Genomic DNA, 17,399 nt, shown 5'->3' with positions numbered 1-17,399 from the left:
CAAACATGTAGTAAATATCTGACAATCTTATTGCCGGCACCAATACAACCAATGGATGGAGGAGCCTCAATAACATGGCTGCTGTATATCGGACCCACTCTATCTGCTCTGCAACCTCTATGGTCACCAGTTCAACCAGTTTGGCTTTGGGCCACACTAGGAAGCGGAGTCTAAGGGTCCAATTCCACGGAGCGATAATCGGCCTTATCGTCCCGATTCAGCCGATTGTCGCTCCGTGGAATAGAGACAACGATCAGCCGATGATCAATTCATCAGCTGATCGTTTATTTAGGTTCAAAACTAAAATGTTCGGGCACCGACGAATGCATGGCGGGCGACCGACGATTTCACAAACATCATACTTTACCTAAGCATGATGCAGGTCTTCTCCTGAGTTCTTTCTTCCTCCCGCGCAGCAGCAGCTTTGGTGCGGCCTGTCTTGGCTGACAGACTGCTCAGCCAATCGATGGCCAGGACCGCCACGGCCAGTGATTGGCTGAGTGGTCTGTCAGCTAAGACAGGCTGCACCGAAGGAAGGAAGAGGAGTGCAGGAGAAGACCTGCAACATGGTTAGGTAAAGTATGGTGTTTAAACAAGGGCTGCAAGGACATCGGTAGCAATGTCCCTGCAGCCGTCGCTAAACAATTATCGGGCCGTGTAATAGGCCCAGTAAACGAGCGCCAGTCTAGCAGATCTACATTATTGGTTAGGCCCCCATCGGCCCGTGGAATAGGACCCTAAGCGTCCTCTTAGTTTTTTGTTTTAGGATGTGGAAGCTGGACTTCTGGGGCTAGAGGACACCAGGTCACTCCACAAGTGGGGTCCTGGTGTGAGCAGCAGCTGGTTCTCAAGCACTAGACAAAGTTGGTGCAACAACACAAATGCAACAATGCTCAGGTAGGAAGGAACAGGCGGAGCTGGTGTAAATATTTGCAGGTTGCTCTGGATTGGCAGTAAGCAGTAGCAGGTAAAGACAACAAAGCAGTTGACAACATAGGTACTCTAGTATGCAAAGGTGTCACTGCAGGAGAAGGTGGGAGAATTTGCCGGAAAACATGAGCAGCCCCAGCAGAGGAGCGAATAGGAGGGCACTGCTGTAGATGAGTCTTGTACGGCAGCTTTACACCTTTAAGTAAACAGAGCCTATAAATGTGTCAATTTTTTTTTTGGGGGGGGATACAAGATAGCTCTTGCCTAGAATGAAGATATCTTGTTCTCTTGTGCCACAACTGCAAGCAGCATCCAGTAAGTGCTGTTTACTCAGGAGTTTACTCATGGTTAATACCCCTTTAAGAGGGTTATCCAGCATTAGAAAAACATGGACACTTTCTTCCTGTGACAGCACCACTCTCGTCCCTAGTTTGTGTGTAGATTTTGCAACTCAGTTCCATTGAAGTGAATGAAGCTTAATTGCAAAGGCGCACCTGACCTGGAGACAAGAGTGGTGCTGTGTCAGGAAGAAAGTGGCCATGTTTTTCTAACGCTGGATAAGAAGACCTAGTCTGTCCTGATGATGGAGTCATCTAAAGAACTTGGATATTATCCTTGAAAACTGTTCTCACTTTTGTCCGGGAACCATTTTATTCCATCCAAATATATATTTGACCAAATCAGGATCAAAACAAATGTATTTAAATTCATTCATCTGTATTTGCTACTCATTGCATTAATAATGGAAAAAAAATAAATACATTAAAAAAAAAAAAAAATATGAAAGAACTTCGGCAACAAACCAGCAAGCACTTTGTTCCTATTGATTATCTGGATAACCTGTGTTTCCATCGATTTAGAAGTGTAGGAAATTAGCAGGACACAAGAAGGCTCGGCATGTACCGGATCAGCGTGATACCACTTATTATGCTTTATAAAGGAGCCTAATGAGTTTTCATTTCCAGAGAGTCACGCCAGATAATCTAAAGGCTCTTTATCTTTAAGAAACCAAAAAAAAGGAAAAAAACAAAAGAAACAAGTGAGCTTCAATGGCACCCGTCAAGAGACAACGATCCCGAGCGAGATAACGGCCACCGATCCGGACTCTGGGACTCGTGTCTCGTCAGTCTTTTCATTACCCAGGCTTGACCATGCTAGATTGTATTGATTCTATCAGTAACAATTGTGACAGTGTGTCCTTGCCCTTTTATAGTCGCTCTCTCATTATAAGGAGATGATTTATTTAAATGGGCTTTTACTACTATGGATCGCTAGACTTCTCTGGTGGATCTTTTCCCCTTGGTTGCAATGATGGAAAGTTTTCTTGGCTTAGTTTTAGCAAAGACATTCATGTCGGCTCTTTCCTCACTGTATTCTGCATTGCCCATCCAGGGTTTCAGGAAAACTTTTTATTTTTCATTCTTACTCTATACAGAAAAAAAAAAAATGATAACCCCATTGTATACTGGCCACCATCATATGAATATAGCTTATGGATATTTTTGACATATATGAGCTGTGACCTTTCCCAGTTTATACAGATGTAGCTAAACGTGGTTTGCCATGGTCATAGATCAATGGATAGGAGCATGGACATCTGTTTTTGACAGGAGTCCCTGCTACTGTATGTACTTTCCATGGCAGACTATACCAATACCTAACACGGCTCAAGGAAACAGGCATCACTAGTCAAGGTAAGGTGGGCTGGGATCAGCCACATCTGTATGTCAAATGTGGAGTGATAAAGGGTTATTCTCATCTGAAGTAGTTATTCCTCCATCATAAGGGGTAACTGATCTGTAGGGGGGGGGTCTAACCTTGGGGCCAAAATTGTCTCATTAATTAATGAATGTAACACATTGCATTGTAGTCTATTATTTCCATGACAAATTTGTTTCATTCTTAGGAACAGCAACGGTGGTCTCCCCCCCCCCCCCCCCCCCACACACACACACCTATCCACCATTCAACTTGAGGCAAAGAATATCCCTTAAAGTGTCAGTCTTTGTAATTTGTAAGTCGAAAAAAATGCATTTTTATCATGAAAAAGCAGTTTGAAGCTTCCCCTCTGTCCTTATGGTTGACTTATGTAGAGGGGAGGAGGGAGATGAGGCACCAAAACAGGACCAGAGTTAATTTACAGCTACATCACCAGGCCATCTCCTCTGAAGTCAGCACTGTCCTTTTTGACCTCTGAATAATGGCTTTCACACAGGGTCTGCCATGTAATCCTTTGTTCTCTGCTCTCTCCTGGTGACTAATCTTTCTCCTCCCTCCTCCTCCTCCCATCTCCATAGGTTACACAGGGCACGTCTGATGTAAAAGAGTCAAGATTTCCTGATAATGAGCAGTGGATGAGAGAGAGGAGGGAGGGGGGGACCTGGGGAAAGTCTTTTTGAATGCAGATAATGGCATATTTGCCTAATATACCCAATCACAAAGTTTCTTAAAATCGCCTGGACTATTGATTTCTGCAAAAAAAAAAAAAAAAACTTTAAAAGTTATATCTAGTACTGGTCTGTTTCTGAGACTCTGATAGACAATCAATGGAGCGGTGATGTGCACTTTATTCTAATGGCAGACTCCAGTCCCTGTTTTTGAGATTGTGGGGACCCCCGTAATTGAACCCCCTACACTCAAATCCTGTGGATAGGGGATAACTTTGCAGGATGGGATAAGCCCTCTAATCGGGTACAGTAATCTGCACTGGGTGAGCCACTCTGAAGTACAATACTTTTGCAAAGTTGTTCTAAAACCTTTCATTACACTTTACAATTGTTTCTTAATTAGTCAGTAATGAGGGCGAGTCGGCGGCTCGGTCCTGTCTGCCTCCAGCCATTAATCATCCTCTCTTATCAACAGCCAAAGTGTCTCTGTTCCATGTCTAGCATTACAGCATAGTCTTTCAGCCATTGCTTCATAGGAATTATTTACTGGAATAACATGAGGAGGATCAACTTCAACCGAAAATCATTGTTTATTACTTTTAAGGAGAACCCGTCACATTGGGCGTGGTGTCTGATCTGCACCATCAGATTTCAGAAGAGGAGGAGTGCTGTCAGTATTAAGTTTTCTATTGCCGGGCATGGGCTGTTTTGATATAATACAGTAAACTTACCTCCCTTCCTGTATCCAGCACGGCCACCACAATCGCCACAGCAGTCCTGCCCCTCCATCTCCTTGTTCGACCACTTTCAGGTGCCGGGGACATACTTTATTATGCTAAAACAGCCCATGCCTGGTTATGTAGTAAAAAAAAAACCTCTATTAGGCCAGAATCCACGACATCTTTAATAATAATAAAGAAAATGAAATAATATTATTATGCAAAAAATGGAGAAAAAAGAGCAGCAACTCACCTGTAGTCTTCAGATAAATGTAAAACAAAATATTACTACTATAAATAATGATACTAATAATAATAATATAATAAAAGACAAATTCTCAAAAGGGCCAAATGGACTCCCTACAAGACCCAGCCTTTCCCGAAACTTATAGGAGTCACCCATTATAGCCAATCCACCAAATTCTAGCACCCCTGCCAATCAGCTGATTGAACGGGTCACTTTGGTGACCCACACAACTTCTTCAGTGTTTACTGCTGCTCATCCCTCAACTGTTACATCAATTTTAGTTGTATTTTTTATTGGTACAACTTTGAGGTTCATTTACTTGTATTGGGGACCCCCAAAGTATCCTGTATCCTGTTAATCTAGTCCACCCTTTGGCATTTTAGTGGTCTTTTTCTGTCTACAATCTTCTATATTTCAAGGCGTCTAAATAGAAGTGAATTTACCCAAAGTAGTAGCAATAAAAAATACAACCCATCTCACAAAAAACTAGCCCTTATTCAACTTTGTCGATGGAAGAGTATATGTGTGTGTGTGGGGGGGGGGGGGGGGGTAACATTCTTTGAAAAATTTTATCCTGAAGACCCCCCCCAAAAAAGCCAATTCTTATGACATAATAATAGTAATATTTAGTTTTTCTATATTACTTTTTGTAAATTTAGTTTTTCATTGGATTAGGTTTTAGCGCATTACTCCAATAATTTTCCTTTGTAGTATAGGCTGGCTGCTTACAATCAATACCGTTCTATGGATCGGAGCCCATTGCACTATGCCGTGTACTCGTGTAGTGTATTAATTATTTATAGCGGTGTAGAATCTCACTTATCGGCTCCTCTGATATAATGATGACCCCATTTTCCCTCCAGTCATGCAGCGAATTCAGGCAATATAGAACTGATTGATATGAGATAAAGCAGCGGCAGCGACAACATTTCACAATAAGAGCGCTGATGTAATGGAATTGTATTTACAAAATAAGCAAGGTTAAATGGGGAATATGAAGAGCGCTTCTCATCTGACATGGAGCCTTAATAGCATCATTATTTCAACTTTGTTTGAAATCCATCCAACTGCTCTTGTAGATAATGTTCCCTCTTCTCCTTCCTGTTCCTCCGCTCTGTGACCTCCCGAAGACAAACCAATAACTAATAATATAAACCATCCGAGAGTCAAGCCAAGGCTGCGCTGACTGTTCTCCAAGGAGATTATCCATGCAGGCATGTAAAGGAGTTCAATTACCACGTCAATGGAGTTAACAAGCTAAGAAACATTATTATTGTTAAGTCGCTCATACATGTCGTCCTTGCATCCTCCATTAAGTGTTTAATAAGAAATAAATCCTCTTTGGAAGACCGCCTCTTTAAGAAAACCCCCTTCTTCTCCAGATCAAATTTGTCATGACCGATATATGGTTTCATCATACATTTTGCTATCTATCTTCTTTGAAAATGACCACCCTCCTTTGACCAGACAATTTTGGATCTCCAAGATTTCTTACTTTTTAGTTCCTATATGTACTATAGATGCAACCATGTGTTAAAACTCACCAGATCACCTCTCCAGGTGGCCAATTGACCACCGATTTCCTCCTCTATCGCTTCTCTTGTGGGTCGTGCCCATGGGCCAGCTTTGGTATCCAAATTGCCCCTGAATCTAGCCAGTGTCCAAGGTCTAACATTACTCTGTATCTGAACAATAAGGTCCAATTGGTTCTGCCGTGTGTTCATTACCACACCATACTGTCGCCCATACTTATGCCCCATCTGAGTGTAGTTCATCATCTCTACTTGGTGACACAATGTTTAACCTTTAGCCTATACACAGTTCATTGTATGCTGACAGAGACCATGCCGGAGTGAGCAACCTGAAGACTTCTTGTGGGAAAAGTTCATGGTTGTAGGGTTTAAGGGTAAAGAATTCTCCCAGGTTTGCCCCAAAGCCAAATCAATTAGTGAAACAGTGTTACCATGCCTTCAACTTGCCATTGTTGCACCAAAAGGCACATATTTTTGCACAAATTGGGCAGTTTGCACAAAAATCTGTGCCTCTTCCCTGCCGTACACCAGGGGTTCAATTGATAAATACCCCAATATGTATTCTTCATGTTGGTGACCTTTAGCACTGCCCACCTTCCAATACATCCATCCCAAACCTACAGTGTGTAGGTAGCCACAACTCCATCAATAGTAAATGAACAACAATCAACATAAGTTGTTGGCCCAACTGTGGTACAATGTTTTGCCCAACAACCCTTTTTCTCAAAAATTTGCAAAAATTTGAAACACAACTTCACTGACACCACTTTGTCAGAAGAATAGGCCATCTTAGCAAGCAAAGACACATCTATAAATTGTAATAATTTTATTTAGGTCCAACTTTCGTGCAAATTAGAGATGAGCAAATCAAATATTACGAAACAAGATGTGTTATGAACTTAGCAAAAAGTTTAGTTCGGTACCGAATCAAACTTTTTCCAAAGTTCAGAATGAGTTTGTAAAGATGGTGGCTGCACAATTTAATAGACATACAAAAAAAGTGGTATGCTCACCTGTCTGCGTTCCCCCAGTACCACAAATAATAAATCCCCCCTGTTGTGTTATGTTCTCCTCAGAAATTATTACTGCTAATTTTTTTTTCTCGATGGCTTCTCACGTAGAACCATCCTAATCAATGGAAATAGTTAAGATTTATCAACCTCTCTAATAGGTGTTTGATTTTTGTCTCAGACAGTTAACAACTAGTGAAGAACGAACATCCTAATGTTCGTTTCGGATCTTGAAGACGAACATAAAAAAAAACAAATATACAGTAGAAGCGTACATTTTGGTCTACGCGCATGTATACAGATTATCAGGTGCAAAGCGTACATCACACAGTTTTGTACGTTTGCAAGTTCGAATATGTTTGAAAATGATCGTTGTAACCATTCCGATAATTGTTCATAGGCGAACAAAAACAGAAATCAGTTTCAGTTTCTCATTTTAATTTTTGTATATTTTGTCCCTTCAATGGGCATAATGTCCAAAAATTAGAACAAAAAACTTAATAGGTTAACCAGGCACCCTCTGCTCAGCCAAGCAGGGGGCACCTGGTTCAATGTTATTGCTTTATTGATTTCAATGGGATTTGTTACTCAAGTTGGAAAATGCTCAACTTGAGTAATGGGCATGGAAGCATTAAAGTGCTCGCTCAACACTTGTTGCGATCTCCCAGAGACCATAATCAGACAATCAATCTAGGCCATTATGTTACATTGTTCTCAGAACTGATTACTGGTAAGTTCTCCTTTAATATACTGTATGTTGACATCTCACATTGATTACCCACCCACCAGTAGAGCAATCCCCAAACCTCAACTATTTATAGGTCTCCATGAATCCACCAATAGTTAGCTAATGACGAAGGACCCATCATGTTCCATTCTTTTTCGTAATTTTGTAATTCTGCCAGTAGCTCCTTAAATTATACCCAACGGTGAAGCAATTAAAGTCAGTATTGTGCGATATGAATGGAGGAGCGGTGGGCTCCCTAGTCTATTCAGTTGTTAGCCAGACAAACATGGCCGACCTCTAACCTCCAGCCTTGTTCTGTTTTATCTCTATTATGTGATATATCAAAAGACAAAAGAAAAAAATTAAAATGCCCCTTGTTGATACATTAATGAGCGCCACAATAGGTAATTGCTATTGTCTTATAAAACTTGTCCTTGTAGGACTTAAGAGACCGGCAAAGTTTTTCCGCTGGAGGGGCGAGCGCATTGTCTATTATTATGTGCTCTATTTTGTCTATTCAAGTACATTTTGGAGGTTGTGCGGGACAATGTATTAAACGGAATGCATATTAAAGGTACTAATTAAATACAATGCAATTTGCCTCTACTTCATCATAATGACAGTCTTGATTACATGGCTAAAGTAGACGAGACGTTTCGCAAAGACAAAAAAAAAAAAAGCTATTCAGCACCGGGGGTTTATTACTTGATGGGAACTGTAAAAAAAAGTTTTAAAAAAAAATGGTCAAGTTTAATTATAGGACGTGAAGGTTCGGGATGTGGAAGGTCACGGTGAGATTTGCTTGGTTTCTAATTCTAATGGACGAACGAGACATGTTTTGTTGTGAAAGAATAATGGAGAGATCTGGTTATTTGAGTGTTGGGTCCTTGATGTCAAGAATTTAGATACCTGCAGACAAGGACATCGTGTTTAAAAGGCAAAACAAATTGTACGTTTTGCAAAAATATGAAGGTTTTAGAGTCAAGGTTGAAGAGATTAAGCAGAGTCAAATTTGTTTTGACTTGTTATTGGTTAGTAGTTTGACACGGAACATTAGGGAACTGTAATATTTGTATAATTACATTATGGTCTACCTCAAAACTTAGGAGCATTCCCACATAGAATTGTAATTTGTTTTCACTCTTCTCTTTAGACATTATTATTGGGGCGGCCAAACTTAAAGCGAATGTACCATAAGGTACATAGGCTTTAACATTACCCATGGATAGATCGGCACTGGCGCAGGGAAGCCAGTGCCGCAGTCCATTTTTTAAACTGCAGCCCGGTTCCCGTGTACGGCGCAGTTCTATGCACGGGTACCGGGTCGGGGCTGAAGCACTGGAGACGGGCCATGCCACCCCCAGTGGGAGGAATCCCCCACCCCTCTATGAGGCGGCTCCGTCAGAATCAATGGAACCGCCTCCAGTGCTTCAGCCCCGGCCCGGGATAGAACAGCGCCATACAGGGAGACCGGGCTGTAGTTCAAAAAATGGACCACGGCACCGGCTTCCCTGTGCCGGCACCGATCTATCAGTGGGTCATGGTAAAGTGAATGTACCTGATGGTACATTTGCTTTAAAGCGATGTACCTAAAGGTGCATTTGCTTTAATAAATTTACCCCTATTATGTGCACCTCAGTTATCTATATACTGGTGGGATACTTGGTTACTGTACTTCTGTATGTGATGATAAGGAGGACACTGAGAATGAAACCACACCCCTCTGAAAAGACCACACCCCTTTAGTTGGACACAGAGGTACAGTATCTGAAATCTTTGGAAAAATCATAAGAAATATAGAGCAATATGAGCCATTTTGGGGGTATTTTTGGTGCACAGCTAGCTATGTTTACAAACACTGCACTCCTGTTGGGAAGACTACACCCCTTATGTTGGACACAGAGAAAAAAAATACACCTAAAAAGTCTATGAAAATCATAACAAGTGTGGTACAAGGGATGCGTGTTACACCTTAAGCCACGCCCCTATTCACACAAGCAACACACCCATTCTTGAGAGACTCCTCCCCTTTTTGTTGGACACAGGGGAAAGCACCTGAAGAGTTTGTGAAAATCATAATAAATGCAGCTCGATCATCAGAGCCATATCTTTCAACAATTTCAGTTCAAAATGTTGCACTTTAAGGTTTACCCCTTTTGCAAAAGGCACACCCCTTTTATCAGACAAAAAGGAAAAAGGACCTAAAGTAACGAAGACACAAGTGTTACACAGTGCTCTCTGCTGCCACCTCTGTCCATGTCAGGAACTGTCCAGAGCAGGAGAAGTTTTTCTATGGGGAACTGCTGCTGCTCTGGACAGTTCCTGACATGGACAGAGGTGTCAGCAGAGAGCACTGTGTCAGACTGGAGAGAATACACCACTTCCTGCAGGACATACAACAGCTGATAAGTTCTGGAATACTTGAGATTTTTAAATGGAAGTAAATTACAAATCTGTGTAACTTTCCGACACCTTTTGATTTTATTTTTTAAAATTTTTCTCAATGAAGCATCCCTTAAATTATAACTTTTGGTTAGTTCACATGATAGCAGCCATAGTAGTATCTAGTATTTCACAGTGTGTTAGGTCCATGGCGGCTGATCCATTTTACATGACCATACGTCCACCTTTGCACTCGGTGATTTTGTCTCTATTTTTATGGCTCTTTCAACGTCAGACTGTCCGGTATATCTGCAGGAGTTGATGGGTAGGGTTGACCGCCAGTCTCTTACAACCTGCCCTCGCCCCCCGGCTATTTCTGAGTAACTTCTGAGAATTAGCATCTTGGCGACCCGCTGACCTCTCTCCTGGCCGTGGTCTGGAGATTTCATAGCTTGGAGATAGCCCCCATACCTCTCTGATGAATGGCGTTGGTCAGGTCATCCATTATTCATGGCGGGTTACGGAGCGTGCCTCCATTATTATGGGGAAATGTCAGGTTAAATAACACATCTAAAATCATTGCTGCGACAATCACTCAGGGCCAGTGAATTAAGGTGACGGCTACTGAAGTCTGAGCTTTCTGTAGGTTTGGGATATCAGAAATCTTATTGTATATATGGAATGATTCTTTATGATTAATGGACAGTCCTATGGTTACTGCAGTAATATACATTACAGGAAGATTTCCATTGACCGCTGTAAATAATATGTGTATAAACATTCTGATTATTATCGGATGATGTTACCTGGAGGGCGTCCTCTCTCTTTAAGAAGTGCAGCATAATAATACACACCACAGCTGCTGCAGAGCCTCATAATACACCTCAGCTGCTGCAGAACATCATAATATACCTCAGCTGCTGCAGAACATCATAATATACCTCAGCTGCTGCAGAACATCATAATACACCTCAGCTGCTGCAGAACCTCATCATACACCTCAACTGCTGCAGAACATCATACTACATCTCAGCTGCTGCAGAACCTCATACTGCATCTCAGCTGCTGCAGAACATCATAATACACCTCAGCTGCTGCAGAACCTCATAATACACCTCAGCTGCTGCAGAACATCATACTACATCTCAGCTGCTGCAGAAGATCATCATACACCTCAGCTGCTGCAGAACCTCATACTGCATCTCAGCTGCTGCAGAACCTCATACTGCATCTCAGCTGCTGCAGAACATCATACTACATCTCAGCTGCTGCAGAACATCATACTACATCTCAGCTGCTGCAGAACCTCATACTGCATCTCAGCTGCTGCAGAACATCATAATACACCTCAGCTGCTGCAGAACCTCATAATACACCTCAGCTGCTGCAGAACCTCATAATACACCTCAGCTGCTGCAGAACATCATACTACACCTCAGCTGCTGCAGAACCTCATAATACACCTCAGCTGCTGCAGAACATCATACTACACCTTAGCTGCTGCAGAACATCCTCATACATCTCAGCTGCTGCAGGACCTCATACTACACCACAGCTGCTGCAGAACATCATACTACTACTCCGCTGCTGCAGAACCTTATATTACACCTCAGCTGCTGCAGAACATCATAATGCACTTCAGCTGCTGCAGAACATCCTCATACATCTCAGCTGCTGCAGGACCTCATACTACACCACAGCTGCTGCAGAACATCATACTACTACTCCGCTGCTGCAGAACCTTATATTACACCTCAGCTGCTGCAGAACATCATAATGCACTTCAGCTGCTGCAGAACATCATTATACCAATCAGCTGCTGCAGAACATCCTTATACACCTCAGCTGCTGCAGAACCTCATATTACACCTCAGCTGCTGCAGAACATCATAATACACCTCAGCTGCTGCAGAACATCATAATACACCTCAGCTGCTGCAGAACATTCTACTACACCTCAGCTGCTGCAGAGCATCATTATACCCCTCAGTTGCTGCAGAACCTGATAATACACCACTACAGAACATTATAGTATATAATAATAATAATAATAATAATAATAATAATACTTATTAACCCATAGCCGTACTCCATATCAAGTTCCTACAAATTGGAAGCAAACACTACTAGAAATGAAATACTAAAACTATCTCTCCCCATCCTATCCCTCTATGCTATCCCTGTCCCATACCTCTCTATGCTATCCTGTCCTATCCCTCTATGTTATCCCTGTCCTATCCCTCTCTATGCTATCCCTGTCCCATACCTCTTTATGCTATCCCTGTCCCATACCTCTCTATGCTATCCCTGTCCCATACCTCTCTATGCTATCCCTGTCCCATACCTCTCTATGCTATCCCTGTCCCATACCTCTCTATGCTATCCCTGTCCCATACCTCTCTATGCTATCCCTGTCCCATACCTCTCTATGCTATCCTGTCCTATCCCTCTCTATGCTATCCCTGTCCCATACCTCTCTATGCTATCCCTGTCCCATACCTCTCTATGCTATCCCTGTCCCATACCTCTCTATGCTATCCCTGTCCCATAGCTCTCTATGCTATCCCTGTCCCATACCTCTCTATGCTATCCCTGTCCCATACCTCTCTATGCTTTCCCGGTCCCATAGCTCTCTATGCCATCCCTGTCCCATACCTCTCTATGCTATCCCTGTCCCATACCTCTCTATGCTATCTCTGTCCCATACCTCTCTATGCTATCCCTGTCCCATACCTCTATATGCTATCCCTGTCCCATACCTCTTTATGCTATCCCTGTCCCATACCTCTCTATGCTATCCCTGTCCCATACCTCTCTATGCTATCCCTGTCCCATACCTCTCTATGCTATCCCTGTCCCATACCTCTTTATGCTATCCCTGTCCCATACCTCTCTATGCTATCCCTGTCCCATACCTCTCTATGCTATCCCTGTCCCATACCTCTCTATGCTATCCCTGTCCCATACCTCTATATGCTATCCCTGTCTCATAGCTCTCTATGCCATCCCTGTCCCATACCTCTCTATGCTATCCCTGTCCCATACCTCTCTATGCTATCCCTGTCCCATAGCTCTCTATGCTATCCCTGTCCCATACCTCTCTATGCTATCCCTGTCCCATACCTCTCTATGCTATCCCTGTCCCATAGCTCTCTATGCTATCCCTGTCCCATACCTCTCTATGCTATCCCTGTCCCATACCTCTCTATGCTATCCCTGTCCCATACATCTCTATGCTATCCCTGTCCCATAGCTCTCTATTCTATCCCTGTCCTATCCCTCTCTATGCTATCCCTGTCCCATACCTCTTTATGCTATCCCTGTCCCATACCTCTCTATGCTATCCCTGTCCCATACCTCTCTATGCTATCCCTGTCCCATACCTCTCTATGCTATCCCTGTCCCATACCTCTTTATGCTATCCCTGTCCCATACCTCTCTATGCTATCCCTGTCCTATCCCTCTATGTTATCCCTGTCCTATCCCTCTCTATGCTATCCCTGTCCCATACCTCTCTATGCTATCCCTGTCCCATACCTCTCTATGCTATCCCTGTCCCATAGCTCTCTTTGCTATCCCTGTCCCATACCTCTCTATGCTATCCCTGTCCCATACCTCTCTATGCTATCCCTGTCCCATACCTCTCTATGCTATCCCTGTCCCATACCTCTCTATGCTATCCCTGTCCCATAGCTCTCTATGCTATCCCTGTCCCATACCTCTCTATGCTATCCCTGTCCCATACCTCTCTATGCTATCCCTGTCCCATAGCTCTCTATGCCATCCCTGTCCCATACCTCTCTATGCTATCCCTGTCCCATACCTCTCTATGCTATCCCTGTCCCATAGCTCTCTATGCTATCCCTGTCCCATACCTCTCTATGCTATCCCTGTCCCATACCTCTCTATGCTATCCCTGTCCCATACCTCTCTATGCTATCCCTGTCCCATACCTCTCTATGCTATCCCTGTCCCATACCTCTCTATGCTATCCTGTCCTATCCCTCTCTATGCTATCCCTGTCCCATACCTCTCTATGCTATCCCTGTCCCATACCTCTCTATGCTATCCCTGTCCCATACCTCTCTATGCTATCCCTGTCCCATACCTCTCTATGCTATCCCTGTCCCATACCTCTCTATGCTATCCCTGTCCCATACCTCTCTATGCTATCCCTGTCCCATACCTCTCTATGCTATCCCTGTCCCATACCTCTCTATGCTATCCCTGTCCCATAGCTCTCTATGCTATCCCTGTCCCATACCTCTTTATGCTATCCCTGTCCCATACCTCTCTATGCTATCCCTGTCCCATACCTCTCTATGCTATCCCTGTCCCATACCTCTCTATGCTATCCCTGTCCCATAGCTCTCTATGCTATCCCTGTCCCATACCTCTCTATGCTATCCCTGTCCCATCCTTATCTCTGTGCACATTGCATAGGGTTTTCTTGTGATGTATGTGTGTTAACCACACTGTATGCATATTACATTAGCACCTTCAAAAGTAGGTAAATATATATATAGAACCTTACGTTGAATTATTGGACGGTCTTAGAAAAGTATAGCAAACTCACCCATATGGATGTAGTCTTTAGCAAGAAACCTCAAAGTAATGTCAACCCATTATGTGCCAATGTAAGTTTCCTGGACTCATTTCTGAGTGTGAAGGAAAGTGTGAATGATTAGATTTTCTGGGTTGTTAGATGCCACTTTTAGGAAACAAATCTGAATGATTGACAGCACAGGTAGGTAGTAATTATATAGAAGAACTTGGTAATATACAGGGTAGTCCAAAAGTAGGTGGGCAGAAAATAATATCATTGGGGGAGATTTATCAAACAGGCGTAAAGTGAAACTGGCTCAGTTGCCCCTAGCAACCAATCAGATTCCACCTTTCATTCCTCACAGACTCTTTGGAAAATGAAAGGTGGAATCTGATTGGTTGCTAGGGGCAACTGGGCCAGTTTCACTTTACACCATGTATGATAAATCTCCCCCTTCATATCCCTATTACACATACTGTCCTTCTACTTTGGGACCATCCTTTAAAGTACAGTATATATATTTTTGGTAGAATTTTAGTATGGCTTGTGTACAATTGTTCTCAATACAGACTTACTAAACTTCATGGAAGATACTTAGTAACTAGAGATGAGCGAACCTTGAGCATGCTTGAGTCCATCCGAACCCGAACGTTCGGTATTTGATTAGCGGTGGCTGCTGAAGTTGGATAAAGCCCTAAGGCTATGTGGAAATCATGGATATAGTCGTTGGCTGTATCCATGTTTTCCAGACAACCTTACAGCTTTATCCAAGTTCAGCAGCCCCAGCTAATCAAATACCGAACGTTCGGGTTCGGATGGACTCAAACCCGAACCCGGTTCGCTCATCTCTATTAGTAAGACATCCTTCTTGGCCTAGCTATATGGAAAATGAGCACTAGAACAGCAGGTAGGAGGGCTGTCTACTGGCATAATGTTACTGTAAACTGTATGAAGCCTGTGATTTACATTATAGCAAACATTGCGATATAAAATCCCGGACGAGCCCCCAATGATCTGTTAATATAAGAACTATCTATTAGTGGAGTCGACGTCATTATGGAGGTCAAGCCTGGAAAATGGAGGTGGAAAGTGGCGACCTGATACTCTCCTAGTAAAGGATCTTATCTTTTTGTACTGCCTATGTTGTTCAGAAGATGAATACTTAGCATTGATGTTTTATATACAGTAAGTCTTCGGAAAAATGGAAACATAGATATAGACAGAAGTTAAGGGCTAAGCACTCAAGATGATGCTGCGACCAAGAGACTACTACTACTACTACTACTAATAATAAAAATACCAATATGATCTATAGCGCTATAGTTAACGAGAGGGTGATGTTAATCTAGTGGTGGTATTGCGTGAAACAAATGGATATAGGTTTATAGTAACTGTATAGAGGGTTGCTATAGCTGAAAAACAGGTGAATACCTCAGGTTTGTATAGTGAAATTGTACATACTCGAAGTACAAAGCACTGGTGTAGTGCTATATATGACTGCTTAGGTGGTATCGTTATTCCTACCTGTCTTGGGCCGTGGTGGTGTGTTGTTCATATGTCCATAAGTGGCAGTTTTACTGTAAAGAAGATATCGTCCAAAGAGTATGGAAATTCTGTTTGTCGGGGTTGGGAGCGAGCCCCGGCCGGCGGCTCTGCTGCTACCAAGCACCCGGCGTGGTGGAGTAAATCAGGGGGAATCCACAATTCAGTGACGTCACTATGGTGGATATGGAGGCCGATGAGGGGAAAAACATCTAACGCGTTTCAGCGAGCTTACGGTCGCCCTCGTCAGCTCTGACTAGGGCAACCGTAAGCTCGCTGAAACGCGTTAGTGTTTTTCCCCACATCGGCCTCCGTATCCACCATAGTGACGTCACTGAATTGTGGATTCCCCCTGATTTACTCCACCACGCCGGTTGCTTGGTAGCAGCAGAGCCGCCAGACGGGGCTCGCTCCCAACCCCGACAAACAGAATTTCCATATCTCCCTTCAACTCTTTGGACAATATCTTCTTTACAGTAAAACTGCCACTTATGGACATATGAACAAGACACCACCACGGCGCAAGACAGGTAGGAATAACGATACCACCTAAGCAGTCATATATAGCACTACACCAGTGCTTTGTACTTCGAGTATGTACGATTTCACTATACAAACCTGAGGTATTCACCTGTTTTTCAGCTATAGCAACCCTCTATACAGTTACTATAAACCTATATCCATTTGTTTCACGCAATACCACCACTAGATGAACATCACCCTCTCATTAACTATAGCGCTATAGATCATATTGGTATTTAGATTTTTAGATTTTTACTGAGGATACGAAATCCTCAAGATCTATATAGCAGCAAATTAGCTACATATCTGCAGTGCAGCGCCGACGAGTGTATAACTTTACGGAGTGTACACTTTTCTATATATCAATAATAATAATAATAATAATAATAATAATAATAATAATAATAATATTAATAATAATAATTCCAAAAGAACACATAGGCACATATTTCTATAATGAAAAAAATACCATCAAATACCATCAAAAGTACCATGTGCAAAAATACACATAACATAAGTTTTACCCATAATGGCGTGGGGGTGGTTGGTTAAGGTGGGATGGAGTAGGGTATGGGGGGGGGGAGGGTTAAGGTCATCTTTGGGGAGTTTGCAACCTGCAACCATTTTGGAGGGCAAAACCACTGGAGCAACATCAGCCTTCCCCCATCCCTGTTGAGATTTTCCCAGTAACTTTTTCCTTTTATTTTGGAGTGGTTCAACCTTTCCCTCTATTCTGGAGAGTTTTTGGTGGTAGTGTGGCCCAGCAGATTGGCTGGTGGAGGTTTTTTGGTGTGTCATGTTCTACTTTTGTGGCAGTAACAGTATGGTGGTGGGTTCCTCAAAGTTAAATGGCAA

The 17,399-nt window shown here is 42.8% G+C and overlaps 1 protein-coding gene across 4 annotated transcripts in view; it reads left to right on the top strand.

Annotated features, from left to right (window-relative positions):
- Positions 1-17,399, top strand: part of CNTN5 (contactin 5) — a 948,473-nt gene that overhangs the window by 388,240 nt on the left and 542,834 nt on the right. Inside the window, exon 1 of one of the 4 annotated variants that reach the window (XM_069969614.1) lies at positions 14,899-14,986. The exons of the other annotated variants lie outside the window; for them this stretch is intronic. The gene's annotated coding sequence lies outside the window, so the exon portion shown is untranslated. Of the gene's footprint in view, positions 1-14,898; positions 14,987-17,399 lie in introns of those variants that run through there. 4 annotated transcript variants of the gene reach the window in all.

Source organism: Dendropsophus ebraccatus, chromosome 5 (assembly GCF_027789765.1).
Source record: "Dendropsophus ebraccatus isolate aDenEbr1 chromosome 5, aDenEbr1.pat, whole genome shotgun sequence".
Lineage (NCBI taxonomy): Eukaryota > Metazoa > Chordata > Amphibia > Anura > Hylidae > Dendropsophus > Dendropsophus ebraccatus.
The sequence above is the reverse complement of the archived record's forward strand: the minus strand, read 5'-3'. Positions and strand labels throughout refer to the sequence as shown.